The sequence below is a fragment of the Microtus pennsylvanicus genome, unplaced genomic scaffold, assembly GCF_037038515.1.
Source record: "Microtus pennsylvanicus isolate mMicPen1 unplaced genomic scaffold, mMicPen1.hap1 Scaffold_66, whole genome shotgun sequence".
Taxonomy (NCBI): Eukaryota; Metazoa; Chordata; class Mammalia; order Rodentia; family Cricetidae; genus Microtus; species Microtus pennsylvanicus.
Window position 1 is genome coordinate 41,411 of NW_027461000.1, and position 6,090 is coordinate 47,500.

The window sequence follows — 6,090 nt, forward strand, 5'->3', positions numbered from 1 at the left end:
GCTTGCTTGATATCACACACATACACTGCCTGCGTTTCTGCCTGACCCCTGTGAGAGAGCCTGGTACCTTCAGAAGACAGAAGATGGGGTGTGGGTCTGTCTGTCTGTCTATCTGTCCATCTATTCTTCCATAAAGTATTTATTCCTTTTTTGTTTGTTTTGTGACAGGGTTTCTCTCTAGTTCTCTCTAATTGAGTCAGTCCTGGAACTAGCTCTTGGAGACCAGAACGAGTGCTGGAATTAAAGGCGTGTCCCACCATTACCTGGTTAGAAGTCTTTTTAAAAAGTAGGCAATCAGAGCTACAAATTTCCTCATAGGACTGATTTTACTGTGTGCCAGGGTTTGTGTAGGGTTTTGCTTTCATTTTCTTGAGTGAATCTCCCCCCCCCCCCCCCCGTCTCTCTTATTCTAGAGATCTGTTTTGTCTTCCATGAGCTCTGAGGGGCACTTGGCTTGAGTGTGATACACACACAGACTTACTATTAAGGAAAGTTCAAGATCAAGATCCTTTCCTAACTCTGTGACCTTGCAACAGAGAAGTTTCAAGGGGTGTGAAGGGTGTGCCTACTGACACTGGAATTCATTTGATCTGCTAGGCAGCAAATGCTATGGATTGTGTATGTGTGTGTCTCTGTTAGTTTAGGTGTCTTTCCAGTCAACGTCGGTGTAATTACCGTGCGTCTGTATATTCAGTGCTGTGATCCTTTCAAATGGTTGTGAAGGGAGCCCTAGCCTAGGAATGACTTCAGTGATGCGTTATTTTCCTTTCCTAACTCTGTGACTTTGCAACAGAGAAGTTTCAAAGGGTGTGAAGGGTGTGCCTACAGCTCCACTGGCCTTCCTTGACGTGTACAGCTGTTGCCTTTCCTGTCAACATTCTTGTTGGAGTTGGGAAATTGCTGATTTGAACTCAGCTAATTTCATGGAATAGCCCTGGCTGTCCCTGAACTCATTTTTATAGACCAGGCTGTCCTTTTGGTGACTTTCTATTTTTTTTTTCTTCCTCTTATTTTTCTATCTGCAGTCAACAGGACTGTGCACCTGTATATTCACTGCTCTGATCCTTCTCTCCCTTCCTTCCTTCCTTCCTTCCTTCCTTCCTTCCTTCCTTTCTTCCTTTCTTTCATATGTCTGCCCACTCACGAAAACCCAAAAATTTCTAGCCTCCCAACGCAATTAACAATAACTAAAATTTTAGTAAACTGGCATTTCAAAAAGGCAGGCAGGCAGGCAGGCAGGCCTGGATGGTGGTTGTGAAGGGAGCCCTGGCCTAGTCATATCCTCTGCCATGACTGTAACTCAGGAGCTCTAAAGGGTCTGGGAAGCTGCTTTCATGCTTCTGCTGCTGGGCATTTATTTATTTATTTATTTATTTATTTATTTATTTATTTATTTATCTGGCTTATGTGGGAGGGGAAGGGAAAGCCAAAGCCTTGTCCTATGGGCTCCACGCTCTCAGTAGTGTCTCATAAACTCGAGTGTGAGGGCCCATGTCTGTCATGTCAGCAGCACTCAGAAACTGAAAACACGAGGATCGGGAGATCATCTTCAGCAACTCAGCAAGTGCGAACCATCGTGGTGGGGAAACAGACCCTCTCCAAGAAATGACTAAAGTGACCTGTTTATTTTTTCTGTTCTAAGTGAAAATGTTCACAACACATCACTATGACGATATTATTCCCGGAAATGAAATCCGAGTGGGATTTTTGAAACACTATTTTTATTTCATTATTATTATTGTTTTTTTTTTGTTTTAAAAAAAAACTATTCCACGTCTGTTTTAATTTTCTCTGACTCGGTATTTAGTCTGAGAAGTGTGGGCTGAGGGCGTGGGGAGTGGGGTGAAGAAAAAGAACCGCAAGCAAGCAAGCAAGCAAGCAAGCAAGCAAGCAAGCAGTGGCCATGGTGAAAGGAGACCTTAGATGGCAGGGAACTGCCGTTGCCGCCTCCTTCCCTCCCTTCCTCCCTCGGTCCCTCGGTCCCCCTCGGTCCCCCTCGGTCCCCCTCGGTCCCTCCCTCTCACCATGCCCTAATGGTTGCAGAAGCCCCTGGCCCATCTAGTCCTGTCACCGATCTGTCAGACACGCTCTTTGTTTCCCCGTGAGCGAGCGATCGATTCGCCTGCTTTCCTAGCTGCCTGTGGTCTCGGTCGTACTTTCGTTTTCGTAGCCCCGAATGTCCAGCCCGGCCCGCCGTTCACCGTGTTCGGGGGTGGGATGGGGAGGGGTGGGGGAACCGACAGGGGAGTTCCCTGTCCTGTTGTGGGCCCGTGCCACCTCCGGGCGTGAGCGTGGAAGGACGCTGTCACGCCAGAGAAGGTGAAGACGCCGCCGCCGCGGTCGCGGCCGAACGAGCGAGCGAGCGAGCGAGCGATCTATGGCGGTCGGTTGTCGGGCGCCCCCTAGCGGTGGCCTTTTTCTGCAACGCTCCTGGTCCTCGGTCGTTGACGAGGACGGGGCGAAATGGCTTTTGTGAGGCGGAAAGAATGACGAGAGTCCCGGCCCGGCAGGCGGGTGTGTCCCGGAGTCGGTGTCGTGCTTGGGGACGGTCTCTGTGTAGGAGGTTGTGCCGGAAGAGTCACCCATGGGTGTGTGCGTTGGGGATGGAACCCAGTGACGGGACCAGCTGGAGAGGGTGCTGGGAGACTTGAGCGGGTCGACCAGAAGGCTTCAGTCGTTCGCGTACTCCCGCTAGGTGTCGGGTCCACCCGGGCCCAGGATCGGTGAAATACCTCGGCTTTAAAAGTTGCTTTTCCCTTTCTTTTTCTCTCTTCTAAAGAGCCCTGGGACCCGGCGACCCGAGGCCGAGAGGAGGCGATGGTTGATCCCGGCTTCCCCGCTGCCCCGTCACGGACTCGTTGGGGTCTCGGACCTTTTTTTTTTTTTTTTTTTTTTTTTCCTTCCTCTTGCCAGGAACCCTCGGTCCTCAGCAGCGGCGGGCCTTGCCATCCTGAGGCCGAGAGGAGGCCGTGGTCCCGGCTTTCTCGCCTCCCTGTTCCGGACTCTCGGAGCTTTTTTATTTTCTTCCTCTTGCCAGGAACCCTCGGTCCTCAGCGGCGGGCCTTGCCATCCGGAGGCCGAGAGGAGGCCGTGGTCCCGGCTTCCTCGCCTCCCTGGTCCGGACTCTCGGAGCTTTTTTATTAATATTCTTCCTCTTGCCAGGAACCCTCGGTCCTCAGCGGCGGGCCTTGCCATGCTGAGGCCGAGAGGAGGCCGTGGTCCCGTCTTTCTCGCCTCCCTGGTCCGGACTCGTTGGTGTCTCGGAGCTCTCCCCCGCCCCTTTCTCCTGCCCTCGGTCTTGCGAGAGCCCAGCGGCGGGCCTCGTGTTCTCGAGGCCGAGAGGAGGTGGTGGTCCCGGCTCCCCTGTTCACTGGTCCCCGGTTTCTTGGACTCGAGATTCCCCCCCCCCCAAGTTTTTCTTCTTGCCCTTCTCCATCCATCCCTAGCGGCTGGTCGCAGGGTCCTCGGCCGGGAGGAGGCTGGGCGCCCGGCTTTCTGGCATGTCCACCTCGCTCTCTCGGTCCTTTCATGGTTATGAGGTCGACCAGTTGTTCCTTTGAGGGTCGGTTCTCTTGTTTATGGGGACATTTTTGGGACATTTCACCCACCCTCACTTTCAGGAGTTCTGTGTGGTCTGTGAATGACTCCCCGTGCCTGTTGCCATTCTTCTAATAATTGCTATCTGTCCTTATTGTACCTGCAGATAGGTGCTGACACGCTGTCCTTTAATTGGGTGACATTAAAGGACGCTAGGTGGCGGTCTCTCTTCCGAGCCTCACTGGGTGTTATTTTCCCCCGTCTAGCCCAGCCCGCGTCTCGCTGCTGTGCTTTCCCGTGAGGCTTTTTGAGATGACCGGCTTCCTTGCAAAAGCCCGTGGTGAAGCGTGTCAGGCGTCCCCGCTTCGTGGTTTGTCACCCGTTCTGTTTGGATGGTGGGACCCGTCCCTCGATGCTGCTCCCTTACCGTTCCGGTGCTTTTTTTTTTTTTCTTTTTTTTTTTTTTTTTTGCGGGCGGGGACCAGGTTGTGGAGCTCCCGAGTCTCTCCTCCATGGTCCTCTGCTCCCGTGTGCCTCCCGAGCGCACCGGTTTTTTTTTTTTTTACCCCCCCTCCCAGCTTGTGGAGCTCCCGAGTCTCCATGAGTCCTTTTTGGGTTGAGGGTGGCCCGGCCCTTCTGCTGCCTCATGTTATGTGCCTCCCGAGTGCACTCCTCTTTAATTGGATTCCCTGTTGACCCCCCACCGCTCTTTTTTGGTGTGGAGGTGTGAAGGGTTTTCTTTTTTTTTTTTTTTTTTTTCTGTGGCATGTGTTGGGTCTGTGGTTGATCTCTCGCTCGATTCTTCCCGGTTCTGCTTTGTTGATCGATGTGGTGCGCTTGCCCTGTGTTCATTCGGGCCGGAGGCCTAAGCCGCGCCAGGCGAGGGACGGACATTCATGGCGAATGGCGGCCGCTCTTCTCGTTCTGCCAGCGGGCCCCTCGTCTCTCCTCCCCACCTTTACCGGTGGTGTGTGGAAGGCAGGGGTGCGGTTATCCGACCCGAGCCCTGTGAAAGCCCCCCCGCACTCCTCGCTGTGGTTCGTGGGGGTTCCTGTGAGGCGCGCCGGGTGCTTTGTTCCCCGTCGCGCGTTTCGCTATGCCCACCGCGTGTGGGTCTCTTTGGCCCTCCTCCCTCCGAGCCGGGGGAGGGTCGGCTGATTGCCGCGTTACGTGCCCCTCCCGACCGGGCTCGTGTGCACGCGCCTTGCTTGTGATCCTCGTGGTGCTCCTGGAGCGTTCCAGGCCGATCTTCAGAGTTGCCCGGTTCTGAGCGGCGGCGGCGTTTCCCGGTTCTCTGACGTGTATGCCTCCTGTGTGCGGTACGGCCATTAGCGGTGTTCCTCTGCGAGGTGTGTGATCCCGAGGATCAAGAAAAAAAGGGGGTCGAGGCGAGCGGGTAAGAGAGGCTCGCTGCGGTAAGATGGCTCTCTCACGGCCGTCTCGTGAGATCGGGCGAGCGGCCCACCACGCGCTGCCTTCTCCCGTAGGCGGTGAGCCGTTGGGTGGTGTTGAGCGGTCGCGGCCGGCCTTTTTAATTTTCTTCTCACCGTTAAAGGTGGTCCGTCGGTGACGGACTGAGAATTGCCTCCCCGCCTGGTGCAGACCCGGTGGGTGTTGCCGCGGAGGCAGGCCTGGCTCTCGGGGGACCTCTTGTGTAGTATGCTTTTTCTCGGTCCGGTCCCCCGTGTCCGCGAACGCTCAAGAGTACGCCCCGGAAAGGAAGAAAAATCCTTACCGATACCGCAGACCCCCCCGCCTCGCCGCGCTCGAGATCATCGAGTGGTGTGTGTGTCGCTTCCCCTGCTCTTGCGCTGCCGCGACCGGAGGCTCGTCGGGCCGGGTCCGTCCCGCCTGCCCTCAGTGAGAAAAAGTGCCTTCTCTAGCGATCCGATGGAGAGAGGGTGTGCTTGGGGTCGCCCCGGCACGCCCCGACCGCCCGATGCGCGTAGCTTCGGCCGGGTGCCCCTCGCCGCGTCCCGTCTTTGGGGGGGGAAACCCGAGCGTTTGTGTCACCCGCTGCGGCCCGCGCCTCCTCGCTCCGAGTCCGGGGAGGAACCACGCGGGGCAAGAGAGCGTGTCGTGGACTCGGCTGGCGTGCCGTGTCGGAGCCTGGGACGTGTTACCCGTGGCGGGGAAAGAAGGGGGCGCGTGCGTGCACGCCCGAGTGCCGCGGGACCCCGATTCCCCCGCTCCCCCGAGGGTGCGTACGCGCCTCGGTCGGGGCGCGGAGCCGAGCGGGAAGAGCGGGGCTGGGTGGCGGTGGGCTCCCGGGCCCCACCCGTCCACCGTCCGTGCCCGCCGCGAGCGGTCCCTCCCGCGCTTCCCCGTCTTTGCCGTTCCCGCGGACCGCGGCCTCGTCGCGCGCGTCGCGTGCGTGCGTCGCTCGTGTTGTGTGCCGTGTGGAGGTCGCCTCGCTCCCCCTCCCCGGCAGCGTTCCCACGGTTGGGGAGCAGCGGTTGACCCGTCCCTCCTCGGGGTCGGGGATCCGGTTCTGGCTTTGCGGGGTCGTGACCTCTCTCTCGGGTGCGGCCTTTGGAGAGAACGGCGGTCGGT